Source organism: Lagopus leucura, unplaced genomic scaffold (assembly GCF_019238085.1).
Source record: "Lagopus leucura isolate 7727_CA_CO unplaced genomic scaffold, USGS_WTPT01 Super-Scaffold_741, whole genome shotgun sequence".
NCBI classification, from domain to species: domain Eukaryota; kingdom Metazoa; phylum Chordata; class Aves; order Galliformes; family Phasianidae; genus Lagopus; species Lagopus leucura.
Genome location: NW_024962256.1, coordinates 10,224,628 through 10,243,392, shown reverse-complemented (window position 1 = coordinate 10,243,392; position 18,765 = coordinate 10,224,628). Strand labels below are relative to the sequence as shown.

Sequence of the window (18,765 nt, the reverse complement as noted above, 5' to 3'; positions counted from 1 at the left end):
ACAGTGCCATCACACTATTATTCTTGGTCTTGCTTCTCATAAAGCAATGCCCTAGACCAGGCCAAAACCTCACTACAGCACCTGCAGGAGCCACAGGATTGATGCTTCACAGCACACTGTGGCACTTCGTAGCCATCTGTCCAACTGCTTCCAAGGCTTTATGCTATTTCACAGAATCACAGAATGGCCTGGGTTGAAAAGGAGCACAGTGCTCATCCAGTTCCAACCCCGTGCTGTGTGCAGGTCGCCAACCAGCAGCCCAGGCTGCCCAGAGCCACATCCAGCCTGGCCTTGAATGCCTGCAGGGATGGGGCATCCACAGCCTCCTTGGGCAACCTGTGCCAGTGCCTCACCACCCTCTGGGGGAAAAACTCCCTCCTAAAATTCCTCCAATTTCATTGTCTGGGGCTCACAGAATCACAGCAGTATGAAGGGACCTCTGGGGACCATCAAGTGCAACCCCGTGCTGAAGCAGGTTCTCAGCACTAGGTTGCAAACAAAGGTAAGCAGACTGCTCCCCAGAGCACGTCTATACAACGCCCTCTGTGCTCTGACCAACAACTCGTGGCCCCACAAGCTTCCAGACAGCCCCTATGGGGCTCAGTCTGGTGTGCAGTGTGAATTCACACAGCCCATGGGTGTGAGAAAACATCCATCTTCCTTGAAACTCTGCCTCGTCCCATCTGTGCAGCAGCCGAGTTGCCATGCTGTGACACACAGGAGGAGCTGCTCAGGACCCTCCCCTCTACCTGCTGCCAGCGTTCCCATCCAAAGCCCCAGGAAGATGGCTTCTCTCAGTGACACCTACAGCAAAAAACCTACAGGAGTTCTGTGAGGCTGCAAAGGAGCCGAGCGACGTCAACTCTGCAAAAACAGAAGTCTCTCAGAAACCAGAAACTTCACCAGAAGTCACTTCTCTTTTCAGACACAGGGAGAGATACTGTTCCTCTCCTGAGCGGGAATTTGCAGTCCTTCCCCCCATGCAGCAATTCAGCACTGATGCTCCATACAGCAGCAATCCTGACCCAAACTGCCAGCTCCAAAACAGGCCGTGCTCCGCTGCACCACAGCCGCAGGGGCTGTGCAGCCAACTAGCAGCCCTCCATGCCATCACTGCATCCCCTGAGCTCACCCCAGCAGCCACCCAGGACCCTCCCTTGCTCGCCATCCTCACTGCAGTGCAAAAGCAAAGCACCATAACAGCTGGAGAAAAACTTCCCAAGCCAAGGAAAGCTGGATCAGCCATCTGAGGTGTTTACAGCTGCACCGCTTCTGTAAGCAGTGTGATATCCATGACACCCAGCTTCTCACCCTGACTGCATGGACTTGTTCCCTTTCTGCAGCACCACTATCACCATCTCCTTGCTGGTGATATGCTCAGCCACTAAAGTGGTTTCTGCAGTGCAGGTCAGGCTTTTAGTGAGCTAAGCACCACGCTGGGCTTGTACAGAAATGCCTCACCAAGAGCAATTTTATCTACAGAAAAGCCAAAAGCCAGCCCTCACTTGTCCTGTGTTTGCTTGCACAAGAGAGCATTCTACCAGCATTTTGATGAACATTTCAGTAACCTCAGCTTTTAGAGCATACAGAGAGGAGCAAACCGACCCAAAGACAGCGTGGGAGGAAAGGCCTCATCTTATTTTTAACAGAGAAGGTTTACAAAACCCCTGAAGCATCACTTTGTGCCATCGTTCCCTCTGCTACCACTAGAAGTTCTCCACCCTCTAGAGGCCAAACCCCAAGAGAGCAGTTCAAGTTTTGGGATGCTCAGCACGGCACAAACCACGTCCAGATAACGAGTTTTCAAGTTAAAAACCCCAGGCAGCCCCAGGGTGAGGAGCAGCTGTAACCCTGGCCAACAGTGCTGTCAGTACCAGAACAGCCGTGTACTCACAGCAGGACCCTGCCATGGAGCTCTGAGTTGAGATGCAAGCATGGGAAAATACAAGGAGAAGAAAAAACACTGGATTATTTTAAACAGTAGATGCTGTCTACCGTTCAGTCTGCGCCACAGCCATTTCACAGCCCTATTCCACACCCAATGTGTGTCTCTTGCTGCATCAATATTCACTGTCTGTCCTTCTGGGTCTAATTTTAGCTAAATAAAGACCTCTGCAGCAAGGTTCTGATTTGAATACTTACGTTTTGCCTGCAAGCTCACAAGAGGAGTAAGTTCATGAGCACAGAAACATGGAGAAGGAAAGGACCAGCCCCCTCAGAGCACCAAGCAAACATGCAACACAGGCCAACAAAGGTTGGATGTCTGTAAAAAATCTTACAGGAACAAATACTGCAGGATAAACACCCTGACTCATTCTAAAGGCTCATGAATACCTTCTATAATACCAAGCAGTTGCCACCTACACCCCAAATTCATTATGCTTTACTGAATACACATGCAGACCCTTTGCAGCAAGCACAAAAATTTGCATGCACATTTCTGCAACTTCTAGTATCGCTTTCTTCCCTGTAGGCCCATACAGGAGACTGAAGTGACAAATTGGGGTCACCTTTCCCCAGCGTTGTCAGCAAATCAATTTGCAACGCCTTTCAGACAGAGTTCATACGTAAATTAGGCAGCATGCAATCGATTCGCAGGAGAAACCCTGGAGCAGCGGAGTGAAACACCAATAAAATCTTACAATTAACTTGAGAAGTTGCCTTTTGTTCCATCCCAGTGGTCCTTTTATTCTTCAGATGCAGAAAACATATCATCATACAGATGCTCCCTTGTACTGGATCCATATGAATATTTAAAATCAGTCCTTGAGAACTGAAACTAATTGCATACAATGGAAAACGTGTATGGGAGGATTATAAGCAGCACAGCGGCCAGATTAAACCCTTGTGTTTCAACAGCAAGGTATCCGATTTTGGAGGAAAGGAGAGCAGGAAGAAAGAAAAACAAACCAAAAGCAGAAGTATATGCTCAGTCTGCATATTCAAAGAGGCCGGATGAGGAGAACACCATGTCTGCATATTTGAAACTTCACTCATAAACATACAGAAAAAGTTAGGCGGCAACTTTATGGCTTAGAACCATCGAGCCCAGAAGGGATTGAAAATCTCACGGGTCGGCTTCACAATACAAAAATAAATGAAGGAATGAATGACCTCCCATCCTATCGCTGTTACCTGGGAGAGCAGTGAGGCCAACCCTGAGCCTCCTCTCCCCACAAGACTTCTGTTCCACAACCTGCACAGCTTTGTTGCCCTTCTCCAGATGCGCTCTGGAGCTCCCATTAAAAAGTGATAACTCTGTGACTCAATGTCTCACCCAGCAAATGCAGACCTCCGGGTGCAGCAGGGATGCAGGAAGGTCCCCCAGTGGTGCCCAGCAGGCTGGATGCAGCACTCCCTGCTCAGACCCCAACACCACCACTCTCCACCAACCAGCATCGCTGTCTGCCAATTGAGATGCATAAGGAGCAGTGACAAAGCCAATGGAGCAAGCTGTGCCAGATGTTGAACTTGTGATCCAGACAATTCCACTCAACACCTGCTTTGTGACTGCTGTCGTACCTGAACAAGGCAGCAGCGTGCACAGGGATTCATCCAACAGCTGTTGCTGTAGTTAGGTGCTGGCTGGGCATGCAGCAAAACTGCTCCTCCAATTATTTACGTGAAAGGCACAGCTGTAACGGGGACAGACAGCTGCAACGGGGACAGGCAGTAGCTTGGGGTCCTCCAGCTCCCCTGTTCTAAGTCACAGCGATGGCTGGGCTGCTCCCTTGGCACCAGGGCAGCTGCAGGCAGCTCCTTCCCTGTGCCATTCCCCAAGATAGCAGATGTATTTACTTTATATAGCTTAATTTATGACAAATAGCAGCAGCCTTGATTTAAAAATCAGGCTTTGGGACATTAAACACATTTGAATTTCTCATCTGTTACTAAGTCCTTTGCCCACTGATAGGCCACTTCTCCCAGAGAGATCATCCCCAATGCAAATATTTAGGGATGCTCAATTTCTCTACAGACTAGAGCCTCAAAAAATAAACAGAACCATGTATCTACAATTCAAACTAAACTAGCAAGCCTCTGAGATGTTTGAAATGTAAAACCCAAGACCCAAGCCTGCAGCTTAGTTTGTGTGCTGCGCTCGGGGACACAAGCTCCACAGCGCACGAATCGCTTTCTCAGGGCAAGTTAAGGCTTCCTGGGGAAGGAAGGACATTATTCTCTGCTCTAGTCCTAAAAAGAAGAATTTGTATCATAAAGGAGGAACAAGAATAAAAGTTAACTCAAGAGCAAAATACCGCTGCAGAGTGGGAGCGCCACCAGGCAGACAGCGGCAGGAGCACGCAGCTCTGCAATGCTGCAGCAGAAGGGTGCTGTGCTGCAGGAGCTTCTCCTCCTCTCTGCCATTTCACCACCGACGCAAAGCCCCAGAGCTGTGCCACATTAACCCCCCCAACCCTCCAGCTGACCTCTGTAGGAGCAGCTGCTGAGAAGCACCCAGGGCACTGCTGAGGCAGCACTTCCCCTCTCCCAGGCATATGGCTATGCAAGGAGATGGCACAGAACTGCAGTGCATCAATGGGATTTCTCTGTTTATGCAGGTAACCCAGATGTGCAGTTCACGCAAGCATCACCACAACATTTCAATAGGTTGTGCAATGCCTTAGCAAAATGCTGTGACCTTGCTTCCTGCACAGAGGCATCCATACCACGCAGCACACTGCTCACTAATTGCCTATAGAAGCCTCCCAGCGAGCAGCCAGGGGCAGGAGCAGCTGTCTGTCCTGTTAGCTAAGAGCCTGCATGATGGGGCCAAGAGAAAGGCAGCTCAGAGAAGGGACAAGACTTGGGGTCCAGAAATACACCACACTGTTAGGCAATCTTAAGTATACACTGCGGATAAGTTTCCCTAAAGTGAGTTTATTAAATACAGTAAGAAGCTTTAAGAGTACTCCCACTCAGCCCCATCTCAGCTTTATAGCCCTGCAACGCTTTGGTACCTGGTGGCATAAGAGATAAGGCAGCCAGCACTGAGCTGCCTGACCCCAGTGCACTGACCCCAGCCCTCTGACTGCCACACAAAGCAGCCCATGAGGAAGCTGCTGCTGCACACCTGCCCTGGGTAGAGGTGCAGTGTCCTGTGCAAAGGGCAGGCTGGGGGGAAAAAGTGAATTTATCCTCTGAACAGAATGAGGTTCTTTCCATTACCCTGCTAGGTATTACCAAAAGAGAAACACAGCATCAAAACAAGGAAATGCCTTCCAAACCCACACCTTACACTGAGGTCCTATCAAAACAGCAAATTACCCCAAAGCTGTTTCCCTAGTGACTCAGAAACCTGCTTCAGACATATCTCTTTGTGCTGCTGCTCACAAGGAGCCATGCAGGACATCCAGCAAGCTGGTTTGCAGGACCAATCTGACCAACAGATATAAGCTTACAGATTTTAACAAGCATTTAAAACATATTTTTAGCAACAGACACCCGTGTTTCTACTCTATGAGGCCGTAAGCAGGACTAAGCACTGAGGTGGTGCAAAGCTCCCAAGGAGCCCTTTCCCAACAGCACTAGGCCAGGGAGTTAAATCAGAAATTCAGTCCTATGCACAAAGGACAATTTGTGCCATTTCAAATCCCCAGGTCTGCCTGCCATCCCCAGCCCTTCATGCCATCAAGAGCCACGCAGATAACAACTCTTCCTCCTTAACTTCTACCTCATGTCAGCTGGATTCCATTTTTTTCTTCCGAGCGGAAACATAAATTTCATTACTGGATCATCATTAAACTTCTCACTTCTTTACCTTTTTGAACACCAACAATTCACTCTGAAAACACAGATGGCTTCCACCCGGCCTTACATTTGCCTAAAAATGCAAGCAGGGAAGAGCTCCCACAGCACAAAGCATGGACAACTGGTCACGCCAGCATCTTCCAGGTGCTCCTGTCCTTGGCTCTTGAAAAGCCAGATTTATACCTGCCTTTACTAACAGCTTGCAGCAAACAGCACGTGTCACCATCGGACCCAAAGCAGCTTCCCATACATCCCCACCTCCTTTCCATCCAAAAACACACAGCGGCATCTGAGCATCACACACACAAATTCCACCAGCCTCTACCTCTTATCTGCAAGAACTTAAGCAGGCAGTAATTAAGCAGAGACAAAGCAGAGCAATAAAACGCAAGCTATGCAGCGTGCTATGAGTGCTGGAGAACCACCTGAAGGTCATGATTTCTTATGCAAGCAAACAGAAAGCTTTCCTTCAATAATTGCTCTTAATTGCCCTGCTTTTACTTTTTTCTCCTGAAACTCCCACGTAATTAGTGATAGGACTTGAAGGAATGGCCTCAAGTTGCACCAGGACAGATTCAGGTTGGAAGGCAGGAGAAACTTCTCCAGAAGAGCAGATGGGTGCTGGAATGCACTGCCCAGGGAGTGGTGGAGTCACCAATCAAGAAGGTAATCAAGAAACATTTGATGTTGTACTGAGGGACATGGTTTAGTGGGGAATATTGGTGGCAGGTGGATGGTTGGACTGGATGGTCTTGGAGGTCTTTTCCAACCTTGGTGATCCTACGATAGGATGCCCCATGACGAAGTTTCTGCACTGACCAGTCCTCTGCTCCTTTCCACTCAATTTGGTCTTAAAAGAGGGGGAAAAAAAGCAAGATATCTTGCTTCCAAGCTGCAAAAGCAAGGTGCCTGTGAGCCTGCCAGCTGGCATCCTCCTGCTGGTCCTGGCACCCCTCAGTCCACTCATTACAACTCTTTAAACCAAGATTCTAACACCCGCCCCTAAAAGAAGGAGGAAACAATATTCAAGAGCCACCTACTGCATTACTGAGACACAGGAAAGTGATGGCTGGGAACACCTGAGCCTCATAGGAGCAGAACCCTCAGCCAGCACAGTGCATTTTCACACTGCCATTCTGCAGAGGGAACACAGGCACACACCAGTCAGTGCTCTGCCCCTCCTCAATTGCCACCACTTTAAAACACTTCTCCTTAAGGAGCCCTCCAAGAATGCTGGGTGTGTGTTCTGTGGTACTACCAGGGTGCACGTCTGCAGCCTCTTTAGCATGCCAGAGATGCAACTTGCAAATGTGAGAAAGACGGGAAAAGACTTCATTCTTCACAGTATATAGAGTTATTAATTGCACTCGTTAGCAGGAAAAAAATAATCTGAATTTCCTGGAACCTTAAAAAACATTTGAACTGATCCACACAGCAAATGTTCTCCTCTGAAATGTAAAAGAAAGTGGTGAAAATGAGGTAAAACTGCTGCAGAGCAGACGCTCCTTAAATTGGTTCTGTACCTACGTGCACGCTAACGGAAAAGGCAATGATAAATAGCAAGAGAATTAAAGACGATAAAAAACTGTAATAAAGGAAGAGAAGTCCATGCAAATTTTATCAGGTCCTGTAGTCTCTAAAAATCACCAAAGCCCTCCTGAGGCTGAGCACTGCAATGAAGATGGCTTTGATTTAAAGGCCTCCCTGTAACGCAATAGCTCTCAGATAAACATGTATGTAGGTCAGGGCTTCCCCGCACTCTCCAACGCACGTGGCTGCTCACCCCAACTGCAGCAACATCTCTGGCAGAGCTGCAGCAGCTTTTGGGACATCACACCACAGACACCTCATTCACTTGGTTGTTTGATGTTGGTCTAAAGATTCCTATCAGGATCTCCCTGTCTTCGGTGCCACATGAAGAACGGTCTGTATTACAGAAATAAGTTTCCCAGTCAACCGTGGCATTGATTACAAACTAAAATCATTGCAACTTCTGTAGTAAGATTCTTTTTGAGAACCGTAAGGACAAATCAGCAAGACTGCTCATCACTGCTTAAAAAATACATATGACAACGAGCACATATTTGTGGGATTTCACAAACAAAATCTGCAGCATTAGGCGCCCGCAGCTTCACGGCTGTGCAAGTCCCACATTGCACTGCTTTAGCAAAAGCAGGCTGCGTCCTCATAAATATGCAAGATAACTGCAGAGCCTTCCCAAGACTTCAGTTGTCTGCATATTCAGAGAAAACAACCTGGTTTAGGCCTTCTTCCAAAAACGTTGATTTGCACGCTACGCTGACTTCTGCCCATTTAACGCTTCCTATTGCCATGACAGCGCACTGTACGACGCACCCAGAAAGGACAAAACTGTGCCAGAAGATGCAAGTCGTCTGAAAAGCACACATCCACCAAGGAAAAGGTGAGGAAGAGCCATTATAAGCACTGACTGCACAGCCAGCCTGTAGGTACCCACACCTTTACCTTCATCTTGGTGTGACTGCAATTCCAACACTGCCAGACCGCTCCATCCAAGAGATTTAAACAGCAATAATAATAAAAGCAGAGGTGCTCCTGGGGGGGCTTGAAGGTCTGCTGTGTAACAGCTGCTCCTGCAGCCTATTACTGCTGTCCTCCTGCAGCTCCCACTCCCAGCTCCATAGCAGACACAGCACACGGCACGCACCCCCTTCTGCTGGCAGGCATTAAACACTGCTGAAGATCCCAATTTGATTTACACCAAATGAGCACAATGAGCATTTGCATACGCACGTGGCCAAATTTTAAGTGACAGCCATCTCTGCAAGTGCTGCTGTTTTAGAAAGCTATGCCTCAAACACTGATGCACAACGCAGCGCTGAAGCCAAGCTTGCACGACGCTGGCCATGCAAAGGCTGAACACCAACAGAGAGGCACAGCTGCAGATTTGGGTAGATGGGGGCATGTCCCCACCTTGTTCAGGCCACCTCGCTGCCAAGCCCACAGCTCCCCAGCTTCAGTTCATCCTCACAATATTTCAGTGGCACAGGAGAGCAGTGTTAAGTATATAAAATGTATGCACAGCCTCCACAGCCACAAATTAGTTTCACTGCTGCCTACACACTCCACAATCACATTCACCACTTCAGAAACCCGAACACAAATTGAGCTTTTCTTGCCCCAAACACGAGGAGAGAATTATAAATTAAATATCACCACTATAGTTAGAAAATAAGCTCTTTCTCCACTGTGGTTATAATTACAGAAGTGTCAAAACAGCTTGAGCTTCCTGGGATAAATAAGTATTATCTGCAGCAAAAACATTTAAGCAAGGCATATTCTCACCTACATTAACAGCTAGTGTGGGTCCAAAAAAACCCTTCCCATGAAAAGCCAGTGTAAGCACAAGGCATCAGCCTCAGCTCTCATCCCTGGGCTGCTCCTCCAGTGTCCCAGGACACTTCTAGCCCATCCATTTCATACCATCACAGAAGCCTTCAGGTTGGAAAAGCCCTCTGAGATCCCCAACCTACTCCTACTGCCCGTGTCCCTAAATGGAACCACGGGGTCATTAGGGTTGGAAAGACCTCTCAGATCCCCCAGCCCACCCTCACCATGCCCACTGCCCACGTCCCTCACTGTCACATCTCCACTGCTCTTGAACATCTCCAGAGATGGCAATCCCACCAGTTCCCCACGCTGCCAGCCCTCAGTCAATCCAGAGAAATGGGTGGGTGTGTGATGGCCCCCTTTAATCTGACACATTGACTTTTTATTTTCCTTCATGGGTATTTACGTCCTGCTGGCTTCAAATGCTGAGCAGCAAGACGTGCACACCTATTCCCTCAAGGGAGGCCCAGCCTCTCCTTCTGGATGCACACCTGTGACGTTCAGTGCACAATTTTTTCCTTTAATCAGACTGCAGCGAGCAGAGATGACTCCCAGCATCTCAGCAAAGCCACCGTTCCAAGCAACACTTACCGCTTTCAGTACTTCACTATTTATCAGAAGGATTCGTCGCTCAAATACACAAACAAAAATCAATCCCAAAGAAATTGAGCGGCATCCCAAATGTAACAGCTGCAAAATGTAGAGCACTGAAGATGCGAATCTCAACGCGAGTTACTTGGGCTTTACCACGGCCAGGGAAAAAGCAGGACGCTTACATGTCATACACGGATCTCACAGCACAGATCTGTGGCTCAGCTCTTCACAAAAATGGGAACTACATGCAAAACAAGCAGTGTTTATGTATAAACAGCTGTCAGAGAACACAGCCGTGAGGCAGGAGCAATCATTTCTAAGGCTTTCAGGTCTTTTCGTTCCCTTTATATACTCCCATCACCTCTCATTGCTTTAATCAACATGAAACATCCTGCTCATCTGAAAGCAAGCAGTTCTTTATTTGGCAGTAGGGGAAGGCATATCCCATACCAGAAAAGCATGGCAGCGAGGCAATCCATCAGCGCTCAGAGCAGAGCAGGAGGCTTGGCATCCTCCAATACAGTCACCTTAACTGTGACCAGAATTGTGAGTTGTTTAGCTATTTTTATGGTGAATAACTTGACAAAATTCACAGATGTTTTCATTTAGGAACATTATCTGCTGGAATGCAATTAGACAGTACCCCAAAGCAGGCACTGCCTACGTGCAACAGGTACTTAATGGAAGTCTTTGCTTTCCACATGCATGCTTATGGCAATGGAAGTAGTAAGCCTGTAATACTTTCCTGCTCCACTCTTGTTAACCAAGGGATTACAATCCATTCACATCACTGTTTTCCCAGCCACTTAAGCTAGCACAGCCAATTCATATTTATTGAAATTCTTCAAGCCAACTCAGCAAAGCCCTTGAAATTTAAGCCCGCAGCATTTAAAATAGCTTTAAGTATTAGTGGGGGCTGTTTTCGATGCGTGTTTAATACAGGCTCATGGGAATACAATAATCCAGAACACTTAGGAGGACTTAGTGGCAAATTCACAGAGCATTCTCCAATATGTCCAAAAAGATCTAGAAATGTTCCATTTTGATGTTATCTCGGTAAATGTTCTTGGAAAAAAAAATACTTCAAACACTCGAGTGAAGTCTGAAACGCACCTCCAACACACTTGTTAAACGCCCCTGGAGCACAGAGCAGATGCAGCACAACCCCAGATCACAGCAGTCATTAGGTAGTTCTCCTTTACAAGTGCAGGCAGAGGTTTTTCTCTATCCATTAACAACAGGGAGCTACACAGGACTGCTACAGCAACACCAGGTATGGGTCAGCTGTAGACATGAAAACAGAGCTTTTTAACTGCTTACATACCGGGAACAGCCAAGGCTGAAGCTCAGCAGCTGCACAACAGCCACAGGTTACGCAGCACTCAGTCAAACCACAGCACAGCAGACCTGAAACACGTGGTTCTCTACATTCAGGTATCCATTGCCAGCATGTGTTTGGAGCAACTGCTTACTCTGCAATTTGGGCAATTTAATCCCTGGTTCTAATCATCACAGTGGCAAAGAGAACGTTTGAAATCATATGTTTGACTGAAATGATGTATAGATAACACTTGTCCTATCTGTACAGCCGGAAAAGCCATCCCCATTCTCAGGAAGGAAATGGAGCTAACCTAACCAAGCAATATTTCTTCTAGGCATAAACAGAGGAAAGCCACTGCAGTCCTCAAACATCAATAGTGGGAGGAAAGGAGGAGGGATCAGCTCTTCATTGCAAACTCCAAGTTCTCCACCTCAGGGAAGACAGATGTACTAAAATGCATCTCCCAAAACAAACAATTCTAGGATTGCAGTTACAAAAAGACATTCTTCTGTCTTTTCCAAATAAAGATTGCTCATTATCTCCCTGAATTCCTAGCTGATCTTGGAAATTGGGTTTACACGCTACAGTAGAAGAGGTGCAGATGATGCAGAAGGTAAAAATATTTCAGTAAGCTCCCTCCAACTCTAAAGTTCCTACGAGAAAAGAGGTTTTCCCATAGATGACTGTCCACACCTACAATTTAAAACTGGTTCATATTCACTTCTAAATACCTTAGGTGTGAGCAGGACACCACACAGAATCACAGAATGGCCCGGGTTGGAAGGGACCTCAATGATCATGAAGCTCCAACCCCCTGGCTGCACACAGGGCCACCAACCTCCACATTTAATACCAAACCAGGCTGCCCAGGGCCCCATCCAACCTGGCCTTGAACAAGGGATGGAGCATCCGCAGCCTCTCTGGGCAGCAGGTCTTTGAACAAAGGAGAATTGGGAAAGGGTAACAATCCTGTATTGTAAATGTGAAGTTTGGTGCCTCTGTACTTAGGAAATTTTTAATCAGGAAACTTGCGCTTCCTTCAAGAACCTCAATATTGATAGATTTAGGCTTTCAACCAAAATCACTCCAATAGCCTGCATAAAGCCAGAGATACATTCGAACACCAACAACTCAGAGAAGCATTGCTACGAGTTGAAGGGAAAAAAAATAAAAAAGTCACTTTTAAAAGAGTAAAATACTCAAAATGCTTAAAACTTATTTAGTAATAGATACGTTGAACAGAGCCTTCCTACATCACAGTCTGCAGATCCACTGCCACAGCCAGCAGCCTGAACATAGCCAACTCACTGAGAATTGCCCATGGAAAATCACCCATCTTCCCTTCAACCAGTGCTTAACAAGGCAGCTGTCCCAAACCAGATGAAAGAGAAAAGCAGCACTGGATGCCAACCAGAGGCACTGACCGCACGGACACCTGGCTCCCTGCTGGTGGAGATTGATGAGCTAACCCAGCTTTTAATTGGAAATGGTAAGGCTGCTTTGAAATTCTACATTTTGCACTTAGTGCTTCAGCAAACACTAAGTAAAACAGGCGTGATTAAAATGCCATATGTAATATCATATGGTATTTTCTTAAATAGTTCTTAGGTTTCTTAGCTAAAGAGGACACGAAATGTAAATTTAGTGCAAAACATGCTCTGATTTAACAGCACACTGCTTTTCTAATTATCAAATTTACATTTTTTTATTTACCTCTTCTTTAAGGTTTTTTCAATAGTTTAAATAATGCAGTAACTTCCTGACATGCAACTAATTTTGCAGATTCTATGCATGAAGAACCAGAGTGAATCGATGCCCCGAGGAACAGCAGGGGAGCTCAGTATTAAGAACACGTTTCTCACTGAAGAAAACGTATGGATGAATGGCCACTTCTTCCAGTGTCTTAAAATACGAATAAAAGGCTGCAAGTCAAACTTCCATCGTGGGATTCAAGGTGTTCTGGTGGGTTTTTCCACATCCTGAGAATCACAGAATCACCAAGGTTGGAACAGACCTCCAAGACCATCCAGTCCAACCATCCACCTACCACCAATACTCCCCACCAAACCATGTCCCTCAGTACAACACCTACGTGTTCCTTGAGCACCTCCAGGGTTGGTGACTCCAGCACTCCCTGGGCAGTGCCTCACTATTCTTATGGAGAAGAAACGTTTCCTGATGCCCAACCTGAACCTCCCCTGGCGCAACTTGAAGTCTTACACTCACTCAAATGTTTAAACATGCAGAAGTGAAGATCAGAGTAGAATTTTTATACCTTTTAACCTTGCACTTACTAGCTTTGTAAATGGAACCAATGCTGCATTCCTTCTGTATTTCATTGGTTTTATTGTTACTGGGCCATCAGTGCAGAACCGTAAGCACCTTTTCAAAAGTATTAGAGAAATGGCCACTGCCATCAGATATTAGTGACGAGGAACTTTCAGATATTAATCGGGTATTACTAATAATTCTTGGCTGCTGCTAGACTGGAACTCTGTGGCTTTCCCAGCAAGGGCCCATATTTCCCTTGGTTGCCATAGAGCTCTCCCAGCAGAGCTCTGGAAGACACAGCTGGGCCATGGCACGAACCCATGGCTCCCAGGCAGCAGCTGTCCCACAGCAGCAAGCCGTGCTCCAGGCAGCAGCAATGCTGAGCAGCAGCCTCTGACCTTACAGCACAGAGCAGTGAGAGCTCTGGCCAGATAGGAGCAACTTCATAAACCTCCAAACAGATGAAACTAAAATGCCTTTATTTGTTAGGCTTCAGTTTCCCACCTGCAAGGATGCTTCATGCCGTGGGGATGGAGGAGAGGGGTGGAACAGTGGGCTGATTCACTGCCACATTTCTAAGGCAGCACTAGGCAAGGGCAGCAGAGTGCAGGTACCTGCTGCATCCCTACAGCGTGTCCCAAGCACTCACACCAGCTCAGCAGGCATTTTATGAAGTGAAAGAAAATCAGAATGACGACTTCTCCGATATCTCCTGAAAATGCATAAATGTGTAAGTACGTCCTGGCACATAAACCAAAAGAATTCAAGAATAGAAACGATGAAAAAAAGCCTCCAACAAGCTGTGTTTTCATTTTGTTCTTTCCCCTTTGCAACAATGCGAAGCCGTATGATACCAACAGAGAAATCCGGAGAATAACTAAACCATCTCAAACCTGATTACACATCCCTAATGAACTATCTTGCACGTGCAGCTCTTTGCAGCAACGTGTCCCTTCCATCAATCTGCCACCCAACAGCCAAACGGACAGCAAACACCCTTTGGATACAAATGCGATGGGAGCTGAGCAGACAAAGAATAAAGATGAAGAAAGCTGCTTCCCTTCCATTACTGCTCGTACTTTAAAGAAAAATAGAGGTCAAAGCAATTTAGCTGAAGTTGTCTGAAACCACGTGCTGTGGTTATCCAGCAAACCTCGCACTGGCAGCGCAATGAGAAGAGGGAAGATTTCCAACAGGAATCCCAAGTAAACAAGGTATTAACGCTGAAAAAGCAATAATCAAACTTCAAAGCTTTTCAAAACAGACTTCTTCTTGAGGCCAGGGCAACCAGAAGCATTTCAGTATCGGTGCACAAGGCACAGAAGACAGGAGCTGACCATCTGCTGGAGGATGTTCCCTTTCCACCCAAACAGGAACTGCACTGCCAGTACCTGCTGAGACAGACACCCATCTGACCTCCCAGTCACGGGGTACAACATATGGCAAAGGGGGAAAAACCACCAACACGAAACAAAAGCCACAAAAGGAGCTAAAGGAAAAGGAATCAGCGGCACGGAAATGAAGCAAATGCTGAGTCAGCCCAAGGGAAGGCTCTGGGTCTGCTGCTCCTCTGCCAGCACACAGCAGCCAGCTGGAAATCGTTGAGGTTTCCACCTGCAAGCCGAGCTGACAGCAAACACACGCTCCAACACTGCCAACCCTGACAGTAAAGCCCAATGAGCTGTTTTCTGATAGCTGAAATATCTGTCCTAGCTGCTTTTACCCTTCACAGGAAGCTCTTGCTTTCCACAGCTCGTGACACTTCTTCCTTCCTTTTAACACGGTCCCTTTTTTCCCTGACCATATTGCTCTGAACAACCACCACCTCAATGGTTTCACATACTGTTCAAAGAGACTGAGCTAAAGCAACGAGAAAAACCCATTTCCAACATATGTAAACAAGAGAATAAAAGACTGGCGCAGGGTGGGAGTAGATGGTTTCTCAGATGCAGACACAACCACACACAGTCGAGCAAAAACATGAGGACACACCAAAGGAAAAGTTCAGCACAGAACCCAGGGCAGCTCTGATCCCCCTTACAGCTCCGTGGGACCTCCGGCTTCCCACTCCACAGGACCAAAGTCAGTGCCCAAAACAACTTGAGAGAGAAACAAACAAACGTGCCACAACTTCCCATGGCAGCGTTAGCAGATGAGGACAAGGGGCCACCCTCTGCCATTATTTAGTCATGGATACAGTCCTCCTAAGTCCTTCTGAATTTTTTTCTAGAGGAGACAAGAGGTTGGTAGGAGGTGAGCTTCAACCAAAAAACTGCAGCGTAGCATTTAATTAGCAGATAATTTCAAGCAGTAAATTTCAAGCCATAAAATAAGGATGAGAGCATCGCTTCAGATGGAAGGAAGAGGAACTGGCAGACGCATGGTAACTGAGAAAACACGATGAGAAATAAATCAAGAGGTGATGAGGTGTCTCCTCCAAAGCAGAAATGGAGGCTTGCAGTCAGGATGGCAGAGCTTTCCAGAACACCAACTGCAAAGCACTGGGATATGAAACCCCACTGCTCCCCAAGCAGACCTTGCCACGTGCACTTAACTTGCCCAGCTGTTCCCATTAGCACAACCACCTTCTTCTCAGTTACAGACAACGTTAATTACCAATATAGGGTACAAAGATACAACAACTTGAGCTGGCATCATTCACGGAATCACAGAATTGCAGGGCCTGGAAGTGACCTCAAGAGATCACTGAGTCCAACCACAGTATGGCAAGAGGCAGTGGCTGGTGCAAAACCCAGCTTCTGCTTCCCTACAGATTGCCAGAGCTGGAATCTTGCTGTGCTCAGTCCTGCTGTTTACAAACAAACAGCCCAAACATTTGGTGTCAACAGCAGTACGCATTCAGTCACTTATTCTGCAGAGTAAAGTGGTATTTTATTACTTAGCATGGCTTAAATCTGTAATTCCTGCTGGCTTTACTGCTTCTATGATATAGAAACATAACCACAGAATCATAAAAAGACCTGATGATCATCTAGTTTCAACCCCCCTGCTATGTGCAGGGTCACCAAACACCAGACCAGGCTGCCCAGAGCCACATCCAGCCTGGCCTCGAATGCCTCCAGGGATGGGGCATCCACATACATGTGGGTTTTAAACCCCTGACAAAGCACTGAACATCCACTGCCAGTCAGCATTCCAATTCCTGTAAATTCCTTTCAAGAAGTCACGCTTTTAAAAACTGTTACACTCAAACTTACTAAGGAACAGAACAAAAGGACTTGTCCATGATTAATAGCACAATAACTGCAATAATACAGAACGTACTCTTGGGATACATTCATCACAAGCAAGTGCTTCTCTGAGTACTTGCAGCAGAATTTGCTATAGTTCACACAAACATGACTTGGTAAGGATTTCTTAAAGCACTTATTTCTCTCCCTTACTCTCCAAGTTGTATTCAAGACAAATAAGTGTTTTTCTTTAAGAAAAGGGTTAGAACAAGAATCACTGTGTTTTCCCATCAATCCTTGACAGCTGCCTATAAAAGACAACACATGCAGAATACACCAACAGCAGTCCTGTTGGGAACCCTGTTGGTGCAAAATGCACAGCAAGTCAGAGATATGGCCATTACGTTTTGAGATGTTGGGCTATTTCATCCAAAAATACATTTTGGTAGAAAATGCTTGCTGGTCAAATCTGGGTCGTTACTATGGGAATAACATCTTGGACTGAAACTGTATCCTGGATGCACGATCAAAGAGAGTTGTATTTCTATTCTGGAAAAAGTTTATTAATTTAAAATAAGAATCCAGCACTGGGACAGGACGCTCAGTTCCCAGTCTGCAAGTTTTATTTGCACAAATGCAGGAGCAGAAAACAGCAAGAGCAGCAAGCCAGCATGGGGCAATGGGCGGTGGGCAAGCTCTCCCCTTCATAGAATCACAGAATGGCCCGGGTTGGAAGGGATCTCAAGGATCGTGAATGTCCAAACCCTGCTGCACGCACGGCCACCAACCTCCACATTTCACAGCAGCCCAGGCTGCCCAGGGCCCCATCCAACCTGGCCTTGAACACCTCCAGGGATGGACGGGGCATCACAGCCTCTCTGGGCAGCTGTTCCAGCACCTCACCACTCTCATAGCAAAGAGCTTCCCCCTGACATCCAACCTCAATCTGCCCTCCTTCAACTTGAAACCATTTCCCCTTGGCAGCACCCATTGAAATAACGGCATAGGGAAGTTCTTCCCATTCCAAAACCCACTGCTTTCTGAAGGATAGGAATTTTTATTATTATTATTATTATTATTATTATTAAGATTCCTTTCTTTTCTGCCCCAACGTTTATTATGGCAATCTGTCACGGAGTTGACCAGATCAATCTATGTCCGTGACAGGGGCGACAGGCCTCTGCCCTCCCCCCCCACCCCAGTCCCACAAAAATGGGAAGGAAGGAAGGGAGGAAAAGAGCAGCGGCAGCAATCTATGGAGGAAAACTTATTTTACTATAATATTGGAATACAAAATAACACAATATATACAATTTAATTGATATTGAGATGAATAAATCAGACAAGATGAGAGAGAGAGAGAGTTCCCGGGACCGAGTCAAACCTGAAAAGCTTGGAACGGCTAGGAAAGCACCCTCCAGCACCCACTGCAAGGCAGCAAGAGAGCGCCCCCCCACCCGGAAGGGCCAGATCCCGTGACTGCTGTAATGTACAGGGATAGGTAGCTGGGATTGGGGCAGTGATACTTTAATGCCCCGTACACTACATGATGTTTTGATGTGGAATACTGAAACCCAGAAACAAAAAAACAAAAACAAAAACATAGAACCATGACACAATCTCTGAAGAAAGAAGCTGACCCAACCACGTGCCTACCCAAGCCATCTGCTGGGCACAGAACCATCCCACATCCCCAAGGCTCGGTGGCCAGCTCTCCTTACACATTCAATTCCCTCACTTCACACGGCCCATGAAATAAAGCATGAAGAAGAAGGAGAAGATTTCACAGGAAGCCTCATTTTAGAAGGACTGAGATGGGTTTATATGGATTGGAATGGTGTGCTCCCATCACTTCTGACATAAAAACGGAGACCACCAGGATGATACAGCTAATTAAATAGCTGCTTTTTAATAAGGCAACTGTAAAACCTGCAGATGAGCTGAGATTCCCTTAGGCTACAGAAACACAAACACTTAAATTAAGTCTGTCAGATACAGAACGACCCCAAAATTACTGAAATGACACTTCTAGCTTCAGAGATGAAACAACAGCAGTCGATCTTTCTTCTTTTTATAACACTTTCTGATGAAACAGGTTTAAAATAGCATGTCAGAAGCCTTCAGAACGAAAGCAGTACCATTTACACACACTCTGGTGCTAATATTTTACTTGGATTTTGTTTGTCTTTTAATTTTCATCTTGCATTTTGAGTCATTTGTTACACCGTGGTTACGAATGGTACGCACACAACATCCCTACCTCCCTCCTGA

At 46.5% G+C, this 18,765-nt stretch overlaps 1 protein-coding gene across 2 annotated transcripts in view; it reads right to left on the bottom strand.

Annotated features, from left to right (window-relative positions):
• The window catches only part of PTPRE (protein tyrosine phosphatase receptor type E), an 83,636-nt gene that overhangs the window by 40,059 nt on the left and 24,812 nt on the right, over positions 1-18,765 (bottom strand). The gene's annotated exons all lie outside the window — the stretch shown is intronic.